Below are 21,797 nucleotides of genomic sequence, written 5' to 3' on the forward strand. Positions count from 1 at the left end.
TGAAGTGGCAGAAGTATATTCATTACCATGTAGTGCCTGCCCTCAGTGCACATAACCTCATTGACCTCCCAGTCAAGACTGAGAACAAATAGTCATGTTTAACATTTTTTGGCCATGCAGATTCCTAGAGGACTTATTCCTGTTGTGCTTGAAGCTCCCTTGCAGGCTTATGTTATAGAATACAGACAAGCTTGACCTTCAGAGCAGTTCTCCAGCCAGCCTTAAGGGGTGCTGTTGGATGTAACCCTAAAGGGTTGAGAAAACTTTTTGTTATCACATTCTTTGGCTTAGACAGCTATAATCTTCCTAAATTCACCTTAAGTCATCTACTTGCTCTTATTCAACGCCAAGCGAACTCTAAGTTCACCTTATGTACGCTTTCATTATAATCTAAATCAGCTACCACTTCTTTTTTAAGTCCCACCTACTCAGGAGCAAACCAAACTACACTTAGTGTAGTGTACCTAAATTGAAAAACGTCCTTTTGCTGTGGTATGACAGCCAACGTGTAATACTTGCTTATATGGGAAATAGCACATAATATATGTCCAGTAACTATATAAATGATTACCTTACTAAAATCATGGCACAGATTTAGACTAGATTTATCAATGCATGTTAGAGCCCCTACTTCCAAGGTTGAACCACCTTCTACAACTTCTCTGAAAACAGCATTTTCAGAAATTCCCAAATGACAGTCAGTCCAACTTTTTACGCACTGGTGTTACTCATCTGAGATTTTGAGATCTGTTTTCCAATGTTAGTTTTTCAACCAGTAAACTGATCTTATATCCATCTGTATCCTACCTGGCATTCTAGTTTTAAATATACTATTTAAAAGGCTATTTTGAACCTAAGAATGAATTTTGAACACAGTATAGCTGCATTAGCAAGTCCTTTGATGCCAGAACCTGATCAGTGGTGATGGGAATGTTCAGATTCAAATGTAGCAGGCTTCTAACAAGTTCATACCAACTGCACACACTGGTTGGTTTTCACAGCAACCACAGAATACCTTCTTGACAACTGCAAGTGCATATTTGTGCTGTTTCAAAAGTAAAGATAAGGCAAAATTCAGAAATTCTACAAGTAATAGGAAGAGCTCTGGGGAAGCTACATTTGGAGAAGCTACAACTGAGTTAACAAGTTGTTAACCAGAGAAACAGATCTGTGGAAGGAAGCAGTTACTACAAAGGAACTTAATATCTACACTACACACACTTTAAGAGATTTTGCTCTGGTCTAACTCTAGTCTGTGCAATGGATTTATGAAGGCGCTTTAGGTACAACTCTGGAACGTAACTGTTGGTTTTATTTCATCTAAAAGATATCAGTTTGCATGCTTTGAAAATGCTCTGTGATACAAATCAAAGTACATTAAATGGAAGCTGTAGGTTCCTCACTTGAAAACTGCAGTCTTTGAACTAGAATGCTAATGTAGCTGCATCCTTGAGTAATAAAACAAACCACAATTTTTCAAATGTAAATTTAAAATTAACTTGTGGAGAAGTAACTTTGGTTACAAAATGGCCCCTACTAGATTAATAGATTTATGAATTCACATTCTCAGTCCTGGTAAATTGCTGTAGCTGTACTGAATTCGATAAGGTTATCTAATTTGCATTCTAATCCATGGGCTTTAAGAATCCAGTGTGAAGTTCCATAGGTTGACAGTCACTAAGGATATTTAGTTGGGAAACTAAACCATGGTTTAATGAGAGTTTTTGTTTTGTTTTCAAATCAATTACCAATATCAATGTTGATAAGAAGATAAATTATCTTCTTCTTAGAAGCTTAAATAACTGAAAAGCTCAGCCATTTACACTTTAATGGGTTGAGAGATATTTATTAATATAATCAACACATATTTTATATTTCATAATAAAGTAGCCTCATGATAGAAAGACCTGTGAATTGAAACCAATTTTTCAAAAGAACTGACATGCACCTAATGTAATCCGACTGTAATAGTAGCAGTATGAGGCTTACATTTTCAAAATAATGTGTATAGGTACATTCCATTAACATTAATGGCAGTTATAAGGCTAAGGATCAAATTTTTCCTGTGTTAATCCTCTAACTCCCACTGATTTTAGTGATCTTAGATTACTAAATAATTTTTAGAGGCCTTCAGCCCGTAAGTTTTTAAATATATCCAACTCAGACTGAATTGTTATCAATACAATGAGTATGTTTGTTGGCACAGTTTTGATCTGTAGCTAGCTAGCTACTGATTATATTTCTGCATGCAACGTACATCAATCTCCTTCGAAGATTTAATTGTAAGTGCGTATTGTGCAGAGGCAGTACACCTTTTAGAGGTCATTTTATAGTGGTCAGAAAAGAAAACTAACAGTTGAACTGAAATAAAAATGTCATTTCTATGATGTAGTGTCAGAGATGGAACTCAACGTACAAAAGGTTCAGGCTTAATTTTCCTGAAGCAGAAGAAATGAGAGACATTTCATTTTTGTAGGTGAGAAGAGAAATGTTCCTCTCTGCTCACTGATAGAGGCATGCTAAGGTGAATTTTAATTATGACTAAATTGTGGTATTACTCTTTCATACCCTGAACATCTGTTCCCTTCAGGAATGATGATTTATGCAGGCTATCACTGCAGACAGCTTGCTACAGCTTATGTCACGGTTAGTAGGAAGCTGGTGGTAGTATTTCAGAAAATACCAGCATCTAAGTGGAGACAGGCCAGTGTGTATTTCTAAGGTAATAGGGAAAAGAGTGCATGATGTCTCTCTTTTTAATTTTGAAGCCAAATATTGACCTTTTTTTTTTTTTTTTCCCCTTTCAGGCCATCTGTCATTAATGAAGAAAGTGGCTTGGACAGTGGCTGGCCTGGTTCTTCATAATGGTGTTAAGCAAAAGAAAACCAAGTCTGTCATTTACAGCTGCGTGTAGAAAATTATTGAGGACCTCTCTGGCAGAATTTTTGTGTTTAAGAGCTGCACAGGGTGGGATAACTATGGGACTATTGCATCACAAAATCAAATCGGAAAGGTAACCTTTGTTTATTAGCATGTTTGAATGACTGCATCTCCGAAGTACCTTCATTGTTAATGCAGTCTTATTGCTTTCATGTAACTATAGATTATTCATAAAAAAAACCCCAACCAACCAACCCAGTCCTCCTCCCCCCCCAAAAAAAACCCAAAGCAGTCGAAAAATCACTTAAATTACAAAGCCTAGGAATTAAAAAAAACAAACCAAACCAAAACAAAACCCAGGAAATATATGTATGTTCAGGTTAGATAATGGGAATTTTACATCTGTGCTCCCTCTTTCCTGAACCCCTTCCTCACTCATTAATCTGCTTGTCTTTGCCTAGTAGTCACCTTGCTTCTGATTATTACTTTTTCTACTTTTGTGTGTGCTGTCTAACAGTACATTATCTGAGGATTTATTACCAAGGAACATTATTTCTCTAGTATCTGAGGCATGGCTTATATATGTTTGAAAATGACCATGTTTGAAAATATGGTCAGTTTTTATTAGGTTAGATATTTAATTATAAATATTCAGAAGTTAAAATGTTTGTTTTAAAATATGACACTGTGACCATATAACAAAATATTTTAAAGTTACACCATATACAAGAATCTTTTTTCTTTTATAAGGCATTTGAATACTTTCTTGCCAATTCAGTAGGTTTTAGAAGAATTGATATGTTGTCATTGTTTTCAGGTAAGTCTAGAAGGCTATAAGTATTTGTCCCAAAACAAGTATGGTATATTTACTTTATATCACCTAATTTATATTATGTCAAGAAATTGCATGCAAATGTGAATAATAACTTCTGCAGTAAATGTTCTTAGATACTATTGTCTAACTAGAACATTCATGATACTTTCAACATGAGGATAATTAAAACACACAGATCAAATTTGTCTGTACATTAGAGCAAAAAAGTTCAGCAATAATTTTTGAACATCATACAAATTCAGTGGATTGATACAGTATTAATCTTTGGGTTTTTTTTCCAGTTGGATGTCTTGACTTAAAACAGTAATTATTAAACTGATATAATTGAGGCCTTATGGAGGTATGGACTGCTTGTAAAGTGTATCCAAAAGTGACTGAGGCCATAGTTTTGAGCACATTTGTCAGTGTATTCCAGCACTGTTGCTAAAAGAAGACTCACCAAGTGTGCACTGTCACTGTAGGACTTCCTCTGCTCCCTGGACAGCACAAAGGTTTCATTCCATCCTTCAGTGAACCACATAGGGAAGATGACATATACCAAAAATAAACCAATATAAAATCATCAGTTTTAGTCTGGAATAGTTTCTTGAATATGATTCACTGCACACTCAACTAAATACTTTTTCCAGCACAGGAAAGTAGATCACGTGGGAGTGGAAAGAAACAAATGAGTCTGAAAGAGAAAAACTGTTGGGAGAATTCTGGCATGTATGTCCTGCTTTGTGCAGGGGAAGGAGGACTAAGGCCAAAAGAATATTGTTTATATGCAACTCCCATTTGAATTTTATACAAGTGTCTGATCCTCCACTGAAGATGAACGTATAAAGGTCGACACATTTAAAATAGATTGAAAATCAGTGTCTCGGGTATTGATGCAACAGTAATTATGAAATAAAAAATATTTGAAAACTTCAAAATGGTATTTCATCCAGACTAGTGATTTAAAAAGAAAACATATTTCTTGCTTATAAATTGAAAACAAAAACAAATGACCATAAAAATCGCAATAGTGTGTCGGACTGGGCTTTCATCTAGTCCAATGTCCTGTCTTTGAGTGAATGTCTAAAGAAAAGTGGAAGAATAAAGGCAGCATATGGTACATATAGTGTGTATGTTGATAATTTCCTAGCATACTGCCCTTACCTGGGACAGCCCCAGTCATGGTGTAGTCAAATCACAATGAAAGCTGAAGCAGAGCATTTTCCTTTCCCTTTAATACAAATATAATTTGTTATTTGAATGGGACATTATTTCTTCCCTTTGCAGCATCATTCACTTGCCATGATTTAAAAAAACCCAGTTGAAATGTGGGGTTTTTCTATGTATAATAAGCAAAATGTTCAACAGATTGTTGCTACTGTGTGAAAAGTGTGTTTGTTTCTCTGTAATTGGTTGCTATTTCTTTTCAGACTTTCACCTATCAATGAAAAAATGAGCCAGCTATGCAGAGTGATGTGAATTCACCAAATATTGGTGGTGTCTTGGCAGGAAGGTCTGAAGTGCAACCGAAGGATGTTTGACTCTTTTCGTTCTGAAACCCTGACAAAAGTGATAACATTCTCACTTCAGTTGTGCTACATCTGTATCACTGAATGAATGAGACAAAAAGACACACTGAACAATCGCTGTCACTGTTTCAGTTCTCAAAAAGGAAGATTTACCAGACGGTACAATCTTCACGGTCTTCCTCACATTTCTATTTAAATCACTGTACAGGCTTCTGATGGAAGAACTGCACATCTACCATTCAGTAATCAATACACTGATGTATATCAAACAGGATTCATAAATCATTGAAGAAAAATATTTTTTTCCATGCTGAAAATGCCTATCCTTATGCAAGTAAAACTGGAAAGAATAAGTATGTTTAGAAAATTTGAAAGAAAAGACGAGGTAAATAGTGATTCCACATCCCCACCCCATTTGTTTTATATTCGAACTAGTATGAAACAGTTTTTCTGTCCTGCCAAAGTTTTAAAAATATCTAAAATACTCTTACTGAGCTAAGATCTTTCCAAACATTTTTTAAGACTGAGACGTGAGACTAGAATTTGATAGGGGACATCCGAGTGCAGGTCTGCCTTCCGTTTGGTTCTGATTGGACTTGAACCTTGTTCTCCCAAACCTGTTTTAAATGAGTATTTTCAGTTAGGCAACTGTCTAGAAAGCTAAGGAACCTTTAGTTGTAAGGATTAGATACTACAATCAGATACTATTGGAGGACCTTGGGCTCATTTTAAGAAATTGTAATATGTTTACATGTTTTCTCATCTTCTCTTTTGCCAGAAAGCATTCTGAATTAGAACTGTGCCAGAAACATGGCATTTGGGCTTAATATGGCAAATATGTGCAAAAGTGGTCAAGTGGAGGGGAGTATATTGTATTTTAGCCATTGTAAGAGGTATGCAACACCCTAAAAAAAATCCATGTTTGTATTTTGTAGAACAGCATTGAAGCTACCGTAATTACAACTGCAAGTGAGAAAAAGGGGAAAAAAAACCCAACCAACAACCAAGGAAGCACACATTTTTATCTCTCAAGTTTGGTGTGCAGTGTCAGTTGTGGAATGTGGATTCTGTTGAGGTAGGAGATGTGTTTTTCACACTTGAAGATGTGTTACTGCAGTTGACTGTGGGATTTTTAAAATGGACACATTCCTCTTAAAATTTATAAGACTCATACTTTGGCTCTGTTTTCTCTATGAGTGCCTTGAAAAAGACATCTTAGGATATTCACCTGACTGATTCGTGAATAATGTCATTAGTATTTTCCTCTTGCCTCTTCTTTTCAACAGTTCCATGAACAATGAATTTTTCCTGGTCAAAGTATTGCCATTTCTGTCATCAAAAGTAACTTACACGCTATCTGTCGTAGACTTTCTTCCAAAGAATGACAGGTAATTTCACTAGCATCATTTCAGTGTCAGTTTCTGCTTTTATCACACAACTTCTGTAGTGATGATTCACCTCTTTCATAAATTTGGCATTCATCAAATAGTATTGCACAATATCAAACCAGCTATTGTATATATGCCCAAGTATTATGATTTCTGTGCAAACTAGAGAAAGGTAAGCTAAATATTTAGTAATCAATTATTTTGAAGTATGTGTAGCTAGCAAGTAGTGTTTAAAAGGACGTTATCAAGAAACACATGTTTTAAATTGAGGTATACGACTATGTTATTCAATCTGAAAACCTGGCTCAGCGTAGCATCCTAATAGTGGGAGGACTGATTCTCTTAAAATGATAGTTGTAATGCATGACTAGGAAAAATAAGAACAATGTGCACATGGACAATAAGCATAACTTAGATTTTGACTGTGGGCACAAGAAATGGATTGTGATATCCCCTATTGTGATGGTGTACAACAAGCCAAACCATTATGATGTTTGGGGTGTGTTCTAAATGCTTCTAAAGGAGAGTTTCTATATTTGCTAGCAGAATAAAAAGTTATTTAAAATTAAACATCGAAACTAATACAAACCCATGTATTTTTATGTTTAATGGGAATCAGAGGTTGAATTAAGGAATTGTGACATTTCTAGAGGTTAGCATATTTTTTTATTCAAAGCATGAATGCTCTAGTCAAAATATGCAGTTACCATAAAAGTGTAGTAGGGAAAATCAAGCCCATCTTTCTCTTCTGCCTCACCCATTGTAACTCAATTTTGTGCTAGTAGGCCATACACTTTTCACTGTTAAGGTGTTAAGGTGTTAAGTGACTGAAGTCACTGAGTAGTTTTTAAGATATTGCTATGTTGTATTGCTTTCCTTCCATAACCAGCTATGGTCTATGAATACACATTAAACGTTTTTGCACAGCATATTTATCTGTTTGTGTGACTAAACTAATTAGAATTGGTAACAGCTTTCTTTCTGTATCTTACTTTGTCTATAAAGTCTGTGAATTAGAGCATCTTGCTACATGTACATGTACATGTACAGTGTCAGATAGAAGTAGATTCATTCTTCACCAGCATCTCAATTTTTCGATTTCATTTCATACTATTTCAGCTGGTAAAAAACACAAAACATTTTGTGATACTAGCTTTTTCTTTTTATCCCAAGAATAACTTGGAATATTTGATTTCTTGCATTTCTAATAAGTTTGCATATATATGTAAGGCTGTACTTGCCAATGAGTATAGTCATTACTGGAAATCAAAGGATTGACAGCTGTACATTCTGCACACATTTTATGTGGGGTATAGACTACATTGCAAAGACATTTGTGCTCCAAGTGGTAAATATTTATTTTGTAGCTGTTTTGAGCATATTCATCCTATGGCTGGGCTTTTTTGTTTGTCTTAAGGTATTTGTTAAAGAACTAGGTCTTAATTTTTTGCAGTAAGATCTTTTGGGTTTTTCAAGTTTTCAGACAGTTGCAGACAGATAAATCTTACTTCTCCAATGAGATACTAATACAATGTATGTGGAGGAAAAGTTATCAGTGTCAAAAGTGGTAAGTAGCATTTGTAGGACAGGCTTTCTGTTTACTGTATTTAGGACTTAAAACTGAAAAGCGATTCTGGACTTATTTTTTAATCCTTTGTGTAGGTTGGTGCCCTTAAATGGAACTAAAAATGGCAAATAATAAGTAAGCTCATGAATAAAGCTATTCTTTATGCAATTCTAGCATTTTAATATTTGCATAATTTTTCATCTTTTCTCAGTGGTTGCATGTCTTTTTTTGCTGTAGGTACTTCTTTAGTCTGAGAGCTTTTTCTTACAGTTTCAATGGGATAACACAGAGTTTCTCTCTTCTACTCTTGTATATGGTCTATACATAAGACATCATTCCAACTATGTTGAAGAAGAAGAGTTATTTCTTTGAGCTTTCCTTCAGAGTGTTTTCTAACAAATAGCTATATCTTTATACTAGGCACATAAATATATATCTCTATGACATTTTTTGCTTTATTTCTGAATATCTTCATTATGCAGACCGAAGATTTTTAGTACAAGGTTTTAAATAAATGAGCTTAAGAGCTTCAGACTTTAGAATTGCCTGTGTCCATAAATAATTCTAATGTCATGGGAGATGTATACAAGGAATATGTAGCAATTGTAAGTCATTAAAAGGACCGTTAAATTATTTGTGTTGTGATCCTCAAAAAATATCTATAAAAGTACCTTGATTATTTCTCTTCTAGTCCTAACCACTTTCAGAGAAGCAAAAATGATTTAATCCCAACTAGAAGTAGAGTTTCAGAGTTTTTTGACCCTCCTCACAAGCCAGATAGCATTCCCTGGCCACGTTTAAGGAAGAGAGAAGGCTGTCTTCATTATAAGCATTTTCTTTTAATTTCAAAGTTTACAACTTCTTTCAGGTCAAAGGTATTAAAAAGAAAAATAATTCTTGATTATATAAAAAAAAAAAGAATATAGAGAATGCTCATGGAAATAGTTGTAATAAGAACAGAATGACAGCCTCAGCTAAATATTCCCCAAAACTGTTTGAGGAGAAACTGGACTCATACCCTGTCAGTACTGCTAAAAAAAGAACCCACTGATATATTCAGAGCCTTCCTACTCCATGTGACAGAACTATTTATCTTTTTGGTGGCACTTTCAAGTTCTGGTACTGATGACATCAGTGGCATGTTGGATCATAAGATATGGATTAAGCCTTTGTGTGCCTCATTTTCTTTAATCACAGACTATGTAACTGCACTTGCAGCATTTGTATGTAAGCATGAGTTACTACTAAAATATTTCTTTCAAAACCAGCATTTAAATATAACTCAGTCATGATGAAAAACTTTACCCTGCCTTCATTGTGATATCTTGGGACAAAAGTTGATGCAACAACATGACCTATGTGAGAATCAACCTAGATATTTCTTTTATGCACATCATCCTAACATCTAACTTCAGATTCAGCCTAACATTTCTATCCTTAGATGTGAAATTTAGTGGACACATCTGTTTGACAGATCCAGGAAAAGTAAACTGGTATTGATCCCATAGCTAGAGAAGCGGTTTTATTCCTAAGCTAGCAAGGATCATAAGTTTGATTTTAGAAGCACATCTCTGTGGAGTGTATATCATTACGTGTCCCATAGGATCTAAAATTTGGCTCTATGCCTGCTATCAGGTACTGTGTGCTCCATAATATTTTTCTCCTTCTGCCTATTCTTAAGGGTTTACATTCATTGATTTGTCAGACCAGTAAGAAATAGTATCAGCAGATGCAGCGAAATAATTGGTCTTTTCAGACCAATTATATGTAATGTAATATAATGCAATATAATAGAAACTATGCAGTATTATATACAGAATATTATTTCTATAATTTTATCATTTTTATAATAAATCATAGAATCAGAAAATAGTTTGGGTTGGAAGGGATCTCAAAGATCATCTAGTTCCAACTCACCTGCTTCGTCCTCAGTTCCACTCACCTGTATGAAGTTATAAAACTCCATTGGAAAGCACAACTGAATCTGTTGAATTTATTTGGCATACAGAATGTAATCCCTTGTACATATCTTACTCTGTTTAGTGTAGAAAGCACAGTATGAGCAGGGAAAATAAAAAAGATGTTTGAACTGGTCTGGCAAATCTGTAGCTGCTTGACACCGTGGCTTGTAACCAACAGAGCACTGAAACAACATTAGGTTCCATTATAAAACATCTCTACTTGACCAGGGTCAATTAGAGTGCAAAAAAATGAAATGAGATCAATTTTTCCTCCTTCTTTCTGGCAGTATGTATATCTGGTTGAATGGAGAACATCACCTTTGATTTTAAGTCATAATTTTTTAGAGAAGTACATGGAGTTACTTGCTATGAAATCCCTTAATAGGTAGTATTTTTTTAAACTGTAGTCCATTAGGAGTGAGCCTTTTGCCTGAATGAAATTCATATCTACGAGGTCAAAGTTATGAAGGTTAGCCCTCATTTTCTCCAGGACCTTTCTTACCTTCTATGAGTTATATGCTTATTGAATTAGGCAATATGTATTCCTTTTCTTCTTCTTATAAGTCTTAAAGAACTTTTGCATATTGGAACAACTGTTGGAAGAAGAATGTATAAATAGGCAGACAGGAATCCCATAAAGTTCAACAAAGGGAATTGCTGTGTCCTGCAGCTGGAGAGCTATAGTCCAATCCACCAGTATAGGCTGGGGTAGAGGAGTAAAGAAGATGGATTCCTACTCTTCTCAGTAGTATTCATTGAATGGATAAGAAGCACTGGGCACAAATTCAAGTGCAGGAAATTCCACTTAAACACAAGACAAAATAATGTACTGTCCAGTGGTCAAACAGTGAACATTTTTCCCAGGGATGTTATGGAGTCTCATGCTTGCAACATTCAAAATACCACTGGAGAAAACCCTGAACAGTCTGCTCCAGTATGACCCTTCTTTGATCAGGGAGCTGGACTACATGAACTCTAGAGGTCCCTTCCAACCTCAACCTCATCCTGTGAACTTACCAGGTGGACTGCAGAAATGCGTCAGAACAAACTATTTTGAAGAATTCTAAGCATACTGTGGCAGAGAAAGTTTTCTTGGACTTTTGTTGGCTGGTTGCTGCAATTTCATCTGGACATGTTTCTCTAACTGCTTCAACACTGAATGTTTTGAAAATAGAGATGAGCATCTGCAAGTTAGCCACAATTAAAAAAGGAAATACCCAGCAAACTTACTGGGTTTTCTAAAAGACTTCCATAAGCTTGATATATATAATCCAAAAGGTGGCACAGCTCCTTGCATAAGTGAAGGAAAACTTCCTTCCCAACAACAATTTTAAGCCAACAAAGCCATCATGAGTCTGACTAGTTAAAAAAGAGCCTGACAAAATACTTAAATGTGGAAACTTGACCTCAGCAAGATTGCTCTAGTGCTAGTGTAAAGACAGGAGGAGAAAAGAAGGAAAAAGAGAAGTTTCAAAATGAGTTCTGAAGAAAAGCAGCTTCTTCATTCATGATTGCTTCCTCTAATTTTCTAATGTTGCATGGATTTAAGCCTCCCAAACCTCCTAATGACAAAACTTGTGCATGAACTAGATTGCTGTAGGCTTGCTCTATGCTTACATTCATTAGGATAAATATTAAACAGAGAGATTAAAACTCTTATATCGGGTGAAATTAAAACTCTAGATGGGGTGAAATTGAATTAAGTGCTCTCTCTTTTTGTCTTAATATGTTTATAATCATCACACACATACACGGGTGCAGTACACTCCATTCCATTTAATTCCTTTCCATTTCATTCTTTGCTCCTATATGAGGAGCAATACTAGTCAATAATTATCTTGTGTTTCATTTTTGGTCTTAAATTTGTCCAGATTTTGATTTTGTCTCTGAACTTCAGTACAAGAGCAGATGAAAACCTGGTTTTAAGTTCCATGTGACTGGAGTGATTAGTTCATGCAAAGTTAAACATTCACATGTAATTAAATAGCTTTTATAAATTGTTTTAAAACAATGGAAACAAGTTGATATGTTGTATTTTGAATTGGTGAAATTTAACTAGAGGAGATGAGATAGATAGCACAGTAAATAGAGTGAGGCTTCTATTGCACAAACAGAACACTGCGAGCATTGCAGCGAGTTTGTTACTGACATACATTACCTTGTTCTGTGGAGATACTGTAATGTGATTATTCTCCTGCAGGCCATCACAAGTTGTCACTTCTGGTTGCTGTTGGCTTGTATTTGTTGTGGTCCCACACACTGCTGTTTGCAAAATCACAGGCCGTGGTGTACTGTCTGGAAATGTATGTCATTCCTGCACATGAACTGACTGAGGAGTAAATTTAAGGCTATTGTAACTCTTTCTGCCTGGAAAAAATAATTTTCTGCAAAATACGAGATCATAATTCTGAATACTGAGTAAAACTTTGCTAAGTTCTTTATAGCCCAAGTCATTAACTAAGGAGAACAGTCATTTCAGTCTGAGGCTATTTTTGCTTTTACATGGCAAATTATTTAAATCTATTAATTTTCAATGCTGACCTGTTATAAGCTATTCTAGTTTAAAAAAAAAAAATAAAGAATGTGCAGGGTGGTAGAAGTGGAGAAAGAGACATAAAGTGTATTGGAAAACTACCAAATGTCCCCTGCAAATGGACCCTATTCAGAATCAGTAAGCGTATGATGAGTGAAGTGGTTTTGAATATCGCCTTTAGATTCCATGCTGTTACAAGGCCAGCCCTGAACATGGCAACTCTTATTTCCACACACAGTACCTCTTCACTCTCAATTTAACCCAAAAATCTGATGAACCCATTACTCCATACTTGATTTCATGGAACAAGGAGTAGATATAGTTACAAATGATCAATCACAAGCCGTGAACCAAAGCAGCAAGGCATTAACAATTCACACCATTTCGGTCCACTTGCTCAAGCAGAAGATGTGCCAGCATATTTAATGCACAGCTACTTCGTTCACTTCGTTCAGTTCAAGAAAAGACATGACTCATGCTCATTTTAGGAACTGAGGAGACTTCGTAGGTTTTCATGCCTCCTAACCACTGAGTGTTCGAGTTTGCACTTCTAAACAATATAACCAGGTGTTCAGTAAAGGTCACAGAGATAGATAAGTTTTTAAATTAAATTTTGCTGAAGTTAAAAATAAGTGGAAGGATGACCTGGGAAACAATTCCCATAATAAAGCCAAGTTGTGTTGTACAAATTTGTATTGTACAATCAACATCTTGTTCAGCAGTATTGTAACACTGTAGACCCCACAGGCATATGCCGTCAATTTAATGGGATCACTGAAAAAGCAAAGCAGCTGTGAAAGATTGCTTTAAGTACAGCAATCGTGTACTTGTCATTCTGTTCAATGGTGGAAAAATCCAAATTCGGATAGGCATCAGTATTTAAGAAAATGACTGCTAAAGCATCTCTCATAAGTACATTGGGGACAATATGATTTGACATATAGCATGTAAACAAAAGTACACAGCAGCTGTTAGATTAGTTTTTGTTTGAGTAAAAACACACTGACATAATTTAAACAACACAGGAAGATGCATGTTTTTCATCATTCACTTTCCCTTTATAAACCACAATTTGGGATAGTACATGCAAGTTCCCCTGGACAAAGAGCTGTGTGATGCTTACTAAAAATAAGAAACGGTGAAGTACGGTGTATGCTAGCACAACCTCATGCCTTCTGTATAATATATATATATACAGTGCTCAGTATATGTTGAAAATACCTTCAGGAAAAGGCTTGTCCTGAGGAAGTGTAAAAAGAATTTCTAATATTTTGATCATATTAAAGATATTTATTTTTCCCATAGTGGAAAAAAGTGTTAATGATATATTTCCTGTAATTCTGATACTGTTATTTATTTAAAAATACTTTTTCTATTTTGTAGATTATTTACTAAGAGAAATTGGTGTAGAAAAGAACTCAGCATAATACTAATGTTTATGCTCCAGTAATGTCATGAGTTTAAGTAAGAAGAAAGTTAACACATTGAATTTTGAGGGATTCAGTTGTATTTTTTGGCAGTTCTCTTGTGGTGATTGCAAGTTGCCAGAGGGTGATTTTTGCATTCCTTTACGAATGTTCTGCTTACTTTTTGTGGATATCCTGCTGGGCTTTGGATTTTGTGCTTTCTGTCACTGCATTTGATCAACACTGCACTTATCATTTTCAGCAAGTTTAATGCAAGACAAAGAAAAAACCAGGTTTTTCTCTCCTGTTTGCCACAGTGGCTTCATGCCATTATCTCCATTAATTTAAAATCTCTGGGGTTTTGTTTTAGGGAAAATTTCTCATCTCTGTTCTTCAGAGAAGTGTAGAATTACACTGTAAAACGAATAATGTTCGTCATGTGATATGAAGTAAAAAAATCAGTGGGGGGAAGAATAAAAGCACTATAGGTATATTTACACTGTTCGTCTCAGCTGAGGAGCAAGGATCCTCAGGTACTCTCCTTTTATCCATGGCTCTTTGTCTAGCAGCTAAGACTACTGCAATGGGAAAAATTATTCAATTAAAAATTTAAAAATGCAGATGGGTTCTAATGCAGTATTTTAAATTCTGCCTAAAAATTATGAGGAAAAAGGATTTTCTGTCATTTAAAATATTTTCCATAACTTCTGACTACCTTCCTTTGCTCAGCTTCCCTTGAAGACAAGCTTCCTTCCTTTGAAATTTATTTCACTTTCTGATCAAGGACTCATTTGTCATCTCTCCCTCTCAGGAATTCCATGAGTACCTCACAATAAAATCTCTAACCTCCTGAGAGACATACATCACGATAAGTTGTTCCTAAACCTTACTGGTTAGCTCATACACTTTCTTTCCAAGGGTTAGTCTTTGTCTTCTTTTCCTATGCTTAACACACTGTTAATGACCTTCATAGTCATGCTTCATAGTTCAACATTTGTAATACTTGATCTGCTATAATGTTGAATGTACTATGCAGTGCTTGACAATAGACTATAGATTCTTTTCAGCTTGCTTTGTAGACTGTGGTCTGTATAAAGCCATAATATCAAAGCACTCTTTTGGAGTTTGGAGATATTTTATGGAGTTATTACTGATACTCTTAGTTTTCAAAAGGGTATTAGTTTTGACTAATACCTTCTTTGTTTTAGGTAAGTCACCAAAAGTCTGGAAGTAGCTAGCTGTTCATTGAAAATTCTTGCATACCTACATCAGTTCCAAATGCAAACAACATAAGCATGCCTAAACTAGGAATAATTTCTGAGCAACTGTGATTTTTTTTTTCCATCTAGAGTCCTAAGGATATCTTCTGGAATCACCAGACAGGTGCCCAGAGCAATAAACTTACAGAATATATCAGTATAATTATTCTCTTTTGAAATTACTGCCTTGCTGTTCGACCTTTATTCCTTTTCCTTTCTAAGGACCCATGGTTTCATACTTCAGAGAATGCTTAATAACTTAAATACCATTGATTTCTGGAATTTTAAAAAGATTAAAAAGAATGGGGGAGGGAAAGAGTACAAGATGTTTGAGACTATAAATCTGGAAACAAAAAGGTTAAGTGTGGAATGAAGCAAATACTGTTATATAGAATCAGCTGATGTTTATGGAAATGATTATTGCTTATGGAAAATTATTTGGGTTTGATACTCAGTGTAACTGACTCATTTGGGTGTTAGGCACATCTGAAAGAGGTGTCACTGGATCTTTTCACTTCTGAGCTACCCAAGCAGTTCCTGGAACTGTTCCCTCTTGAGTCCTGAGGGTCACCACCTTGAGAGAAGGTGAATCAGCATGGTTGTGTTAAACTGGTGTTAAAATTGTTTCTGATAAAATATTTAAAAGTATTATAATTGGCATTTACATGTAACATCCAATGCCAGTACACACACATTTTTTTCATGGCTGTGTTTCAGTCTGCTTGCACACTTAGGAAAGCAGCACTACTTGTGTTTATCTTCATTCCTGCTTGTAATTATTTTCTTATAGTAGCTAAGTTAAAAGCATTGAGTAAAAAACTTTACTAACTTATTTGTAAAAATTCCAAAAATGCCTCTGGGATCAGATTTTCATCGTCTTATTTTGTTGAACTAAGTATAAATATAACCACTCCTCATCACATAACATGAAATAATAAATTTAATTCTGATGCTGCTTGCTTAGTCCTGAAGTAAATTCACTCCTGCCAGTGCTCCTAGTCAGACTTCATTCATTACCTTGTCTAATATTCTTAATTTTATGTCTGACTCCAGTGCTAAGGAATAAGTCCATTTTTTTAGTAGTCTGGAAAAGTATCAATTCCCCGATTGTCATCTTGAAATAATTTCTGCTCATGTTCAATTGTATGGCCACATCCTGATAAATTGAGTTGTAAAAGCAAATACTTAATGCTTTATAGTATTCATTGTGGGTTGGAGTCTTTACTTTGATAGCATATTTTGAGAAAGTTTTACAGTACTACTTTTTAGGATAGTAAGTAAAAGAAAGTTAATGTGCATATTAACTTTGTTCAGTGAATCTCTGTCAGCCTTATTTTGTAAAGTCTGGTCTCCCTTAGGGTAAATGGGAATTTTATCATAAACTGAAGTATGGACAGGGTTTCAGCCCATTTTCTTTTCTGCAGTCCCTGCAGAGCACTGAACCCATGTATGTATCTTTTCATGTCTTCTTGCATTACTTCTCTTTCTTCCCACTTGTCATTGGTAGAAGCTTCTGTGTAACATTTTCTACTTCTGTAACAAAGAGAAAGCACACGAGACAGACAGTTCTAAATTACTTTGGAAGAATCATGTGATAGGTTTTCATTCAAGAGATTACTTAAATGGGTCTTTCAAACCGTGTAGATAGTCCTTTAGATCCAAACTTTTGCTTTTATTTCTTGTATTTGTGTATTTTGCTGAACTGAAATTGCAGTCTTGTAACTGACACAGCAACATTAGAACTTCAATGGAGTTTAAGTAATTAGATATCAATGGCTTTGCCAGCTAATTCAGAAAAGGCATTTTATGCTAAGTATGTAGGATGGAAGTAGGTGCAAGAATATCTGCTGGAGAAGTAAGCATACTGTATGGAACCTCTCAGGACTGTTTATGTGGTGATGCATAAAATTACTGACTAGATGATAAGATTATATCACAAAGTTGTGGAAGTCAGAAGACTTGGATTTTAACATGATCTTTTGAAAAGTAATGCCTTTCACAAAAATAAACACATGGTTTTGCTTAACCAATTGCTTAAATCATTCATAAATATGCCGACTTTAGCAGAGGCCAAGCACAGTCTGTTGCATGCTTACCTATTTCTTGAGTTTTGAAGATGGATTTAACTGTACGATATGTTCTTCTGTATTTGTCCAAAAGTCTCCACTCATAAAAGAACTCACATATGAAAGTTTCTTAACTAAGGTGTTAGTTCAGACTCTGTTCTTACAGCTGAGTGAACAGCTATTGAGGCTAAATATTTACTATGTCGGAATGGAATGTTTGTCTCCTATTCTGAATAAAATATGTAATGTGTAATTCATCCACTGGTATTTTATCTGACAAAACCTGTAGTTCTTTGTTAGTATGTACCTGGGAAATCCACCATTTCTATCTATATGGCAAATAAATATAAATCTTTTTGACCATAAATTGACTAGATTGCAAAATTATGTGTATAATTTTATTTGCATAGTTTATAAATGTGCTTTATATGGTTTATTATTTTATGTATTTTCTTGTATATTACCAGTTAAACCAGTGGATTTTTGGTATTTCCCTTCTTTTCCCTTCTCTTCCCTTCTCTTCCTTTGCCTTGCATCAGGTAAAAGCCTGAAATGCTTTTATTTTGTTGTATAAGGCCCATGTACATTTTACACAAAGATATCTACAAACTACATGTATCTCAGTAAGGCCTAAAGCCACAATGATTATTCCTTATTTATCACACATAGTGACATTAGGTCCCTTTGAGAGTGTTTTCAACCTTTACAGTGATTTGAAATGTAAGAACATCAAGAAAAAGATCTTGTTGAGGCCATCACCGTGATTCAGTTTTATCTATCTTTTTATTTGACCTTTCCTCATTATTAAACAGCTACACTGAACATTTTTATTTGCTAGAAGTTGTTCTTTCTTGGGTAGTGACAATGAGAAGGTTATAATAAAATGGCTTACGAGAGTGTTGATTGTATTTTATGAATGTTACTGTTTATAATATGTTATGTATGTGTCGGCTCCTCAACAGGAAACTGTACACAGAAACAACATGGATCTTGCAATTTTATCAGGACAATGCAAGTAGATTTCAGCAAGGTTGGTTCCAACTCATCTGTGATAAATGAGAAGATAAGGCAATCAGTGCACACCATGACACTCTGTGCAGCTAGTTAGGCGCACTTCAGAACTATTCAGGTGTGCTCACGAAGCTTATGAGTCTTTCATGGGGGTGTCTCAATATAAATCTGTCCTTCATGGTGGCCACTAGAAATGCAGGAGTTGCTTTTCCAGGACTTAACTCAGGTCAGATATAAATAATAGATATTATGATTTAGTTCTGACACTGAGGCTGTGTTAGAAGCTGTATATTTCAGTTGGGTCAAAAGAATGCATTTTCTTTTTTTTTTTTTCCTTTTTCTTCTTTCCTTTGCATAGCTCACCTGCTTGACAGATGCTTGCAAAATTCCATCACACCTTTGTGTGGACCTGTTTGGATCTTTAAGAGAGAAGGTTTCAGCCTCTCAGGAGCAAAGATTTCTATCGAAGGAGTTCTATTGGCCCTGCATCAACAATTAAAGTCTGCAAACTGTTGCAAACAGGTGAGTTGTCCCACTATTTAACAGTCTCCTTTTTTGTTTTCATATTCAAATGTATTAATTGCATAAAACGAATGATTGGCGCTGTGTCATAAAGTGTGACATATATTGCATAAGCTGCAGTGCCTGTTAGGAAAATGAAATGCTTCTAGAATTGCAAAGCCCACAATAAACGAGTTAATTGTGTCTCTCTTTTGATGTGGGATGTCATACATCTCATCTTTACTTGCTGCATACTGTGTCTAGCTATGATGTTCCTTATGTGGAAATTCTCTAAAGCGATCATTTTTCATTGCTTGTTCTGCACATGCAGTTTTTAATGGTCTCATAGATCTTCCCATAAAACTAATTTAATAATTATTTAGTTGCAACATTTTTTGAATAAATAAAACACTTCTAAGTATAACTGGTGCTGCATTATGAAAAATTAAATAAATGTATGATATTAAAAACTTCAATATTTTAATAACTACATATGTGCCATTAAATAAATAGACCAGATATGCATTTTAATTTGAAAGAATAGTAGAAAACAGATACTGAATATACTGTTTGATAGTTTGTGAGCAATAAGGTGATTCATTTTTTATTAATTGGGTTTTTCATGTTAGCAAATATAAATAAGAAAATGCTGATCTTGTACAGCATAGTTACTTTAGTTCATTTATGTGTGTAGGAATGTGCATATTTTTAAAGGTTAGATGAGGACTTTATAAAAATAGTAGACGTATAGATTTTCCAGGAAAAGTATTATACAGAAATTAAACAACCAGCTAGGAACCTCAGATTTAAAAATGATCCTGGGCCCCAGAGTTAAGATAGATAAGCTACCAGTTTTTGTAGGAAGGGGGAGGAGAGGTGCAAGTAAAGTGTCAGTCACGCTGTTTATACAGCACCTCCTGCTGTCAGATCCATACAGAGAAATGAGAATTGACTTTGGAAGAGACTATTCCTGTCTAGAGTTAATAGTGGTCAGCAAGAAGAAATCAAACAAAAACAAAACCAAAACCCAGAGAGCATGTATATGTGTGAGAGACAAACAAGCAAACAAAACCAGAACAGCTTGTTTCAGAATGTTTCTGAGTCAGTATAGGGATATATTAAAAGTGAGAACTTTACCATTTTTTTAATTCATAATTCTTCCCTTTTAAGACAATGCTGCCAGTCACAAAAGCTACAGAAATTACATCTATTATTTCCCAGTGCCTTAATATATAATATTTACTCTTTCAGAAAAAATATAAAATGAACACAAGTTTTTAGCAAGTGTAATGGTAATTAGTAGAACAAAATAGACAAGGTAGTTTCTGAATAAACCTGCAAGTGCAAGTCATTTAGGGAGTACTTTTTGCTTTTCTCTCTAAAGGACATATAAAGACATTTCAGTAAATTAACTTATGTTAGTCAGTCCTCTGGCGATTATCCAGCAGTGTTCAGTTGGAAATTGTAAATAACAAGAAAAATATAATAATTTTAGTAGATTTGAAATCTCTTCTGAAGACAAATGGTTCTTTATAATGAAAGCCTTGCATATAGATGTGTGTTCAGTACAACTATGTTGGACATTTTTAACTTTTAAGAGTCCAGATTACAAGGACAAATGTCAGTACAGCAGCTATGACAGTTAATTGTCTACAAAAAATATATGATGAAAGTACTTTAATAAACATTTGAAACTGGTTTAAGTGCTTAAAAGAAAAATTTACAGCACAAAGATGTTAAATGTTTTGTGCAGTTAACGTGCTGAAAGCTTCTGTTATTTTGAATTATATTACTTCAAAGATAAGGTAGCTTAAAGTGTCTCTTAATGTTTCCAACCATTTTCTAACTGAAGTTGTGTTAGTACTGCACATAAATGAAATCATTATAATAACTAGGTTATGTTATACTGTAGGTGTAACAATACTTCTTACTACAATCCTACTATATTTTGCTTTTGTTGACCTTTTTTCCTAAGTAACTAAATCAAGTTTGTTTTGTAAAGAGCACATTGTGATATGGTACAGATATAAGATTAGGATGCACATTAATAAAGCACCAGGGCATTCAATCAAAATACTATCACTTTGTCCTGTTGTGCTAAGGCCTGACAACATAACGCTATGGTGATTGCATACAGAATTCATACCATTATAAGATCTAGCCAATACTTGACAACATTAAATGTATTTTCTTGACTTCTATTTGTCTCAGTGTTATTTTGACATTTGAATTATTTGTATTTATCTTTTCGTTTAAATGAAAAAGGAATGGAAGCAAAAGAAAGAAGGAAATTCTTTGATTCAGTATTATTCTGCTAAGACATTACAGTCTGTCCACTGAAATCAAATAGCACATAACAACTAGTAATATGCTAATGCATGTACTTATATAATAACATGCTAATTCATGTATTTCTATTAAAATCCATCTGGACTCAGTTTAAAATGCATATATTGAATTAAAACAATATATAGTTTCTGATCCACACTGTGCACTGGTTGCACAGTGTCGTCTTTATACTCACTCTGTTGCTTCTTGCCTCAGTGGAAGAAAACAGTGAGGAGCTAACATCTCTTTGCTGTAGTCTTTGTATCCTTTTAAACAGGATAATCAGTGTTCTTCAAATAGTAGTCCTTGCGAATAATGTAAGTGAAGTAAAACAGGTAAAACCGAAAGAGTACTTGGACTTTGAGAAGTGATTTGTACTTTAAATAAAGGAGAAAGGAAGAAAATATGTATGTATAAATGCTATACTACAAAAGCCTTCTATTCTTTTCCCTTGAACTCTTTTTAATTGCAATTATGTATCTGTATAACGAGCTATAAGCTTCACTAAAATCTTGGCAAAGCATGTATGGACATTTTAATGCCATGAATTCTGG

At 34.7% G+C, this 21,797-nt stretch overlaps 1 long non-coding RNA gene across 2 annotated transcripts in view; it reads left to right on the forward strand.

Annotated features, from left to right (window-relative positions):
• The window catches only part of LOC115607529, a 47,270-nt gene that overhangs the window by 18,087 nt on the left and 7,386 nt on the right, over positions 1-21,797 (forward strand). The window contains exons 5-9 of one of the 2 annotated variants that reach the window (XR_003991263.1): positions 2,808-3,013; positions 5,125-5,608; positions 6,159-6,298; positions 6,510-6,611; positions 18,773-18,936. This is a non-coding gene — a long non-coding RNA (uncharacterized LOC115607529). The remainder of the gene's footprint in view (positions 1-2,807; positions 3,014-5,124; positions 5,609-6,158; positions 6,299-6,509; positions 6,612-18,772; positions 18,937-21,797) is intronic. The other variant, XR_003991264.1, reaches the window with a different exon arrangement.

The sequence above is a fragment of the Strigops habroptila genome, chromosome 4 (assembly GCF_004027225.2).
Source record: "Strigops habroptila isolate Jane chromosome 4, bStrHab1.2.pri, whole genome shotgun sequence".
Classification (NCBI taxonomy): Eukaryota; Metazoa; Chordata; class Aves; order Psittaciformes; family Psittacidae; genus Strigops; species Strigops habroptila.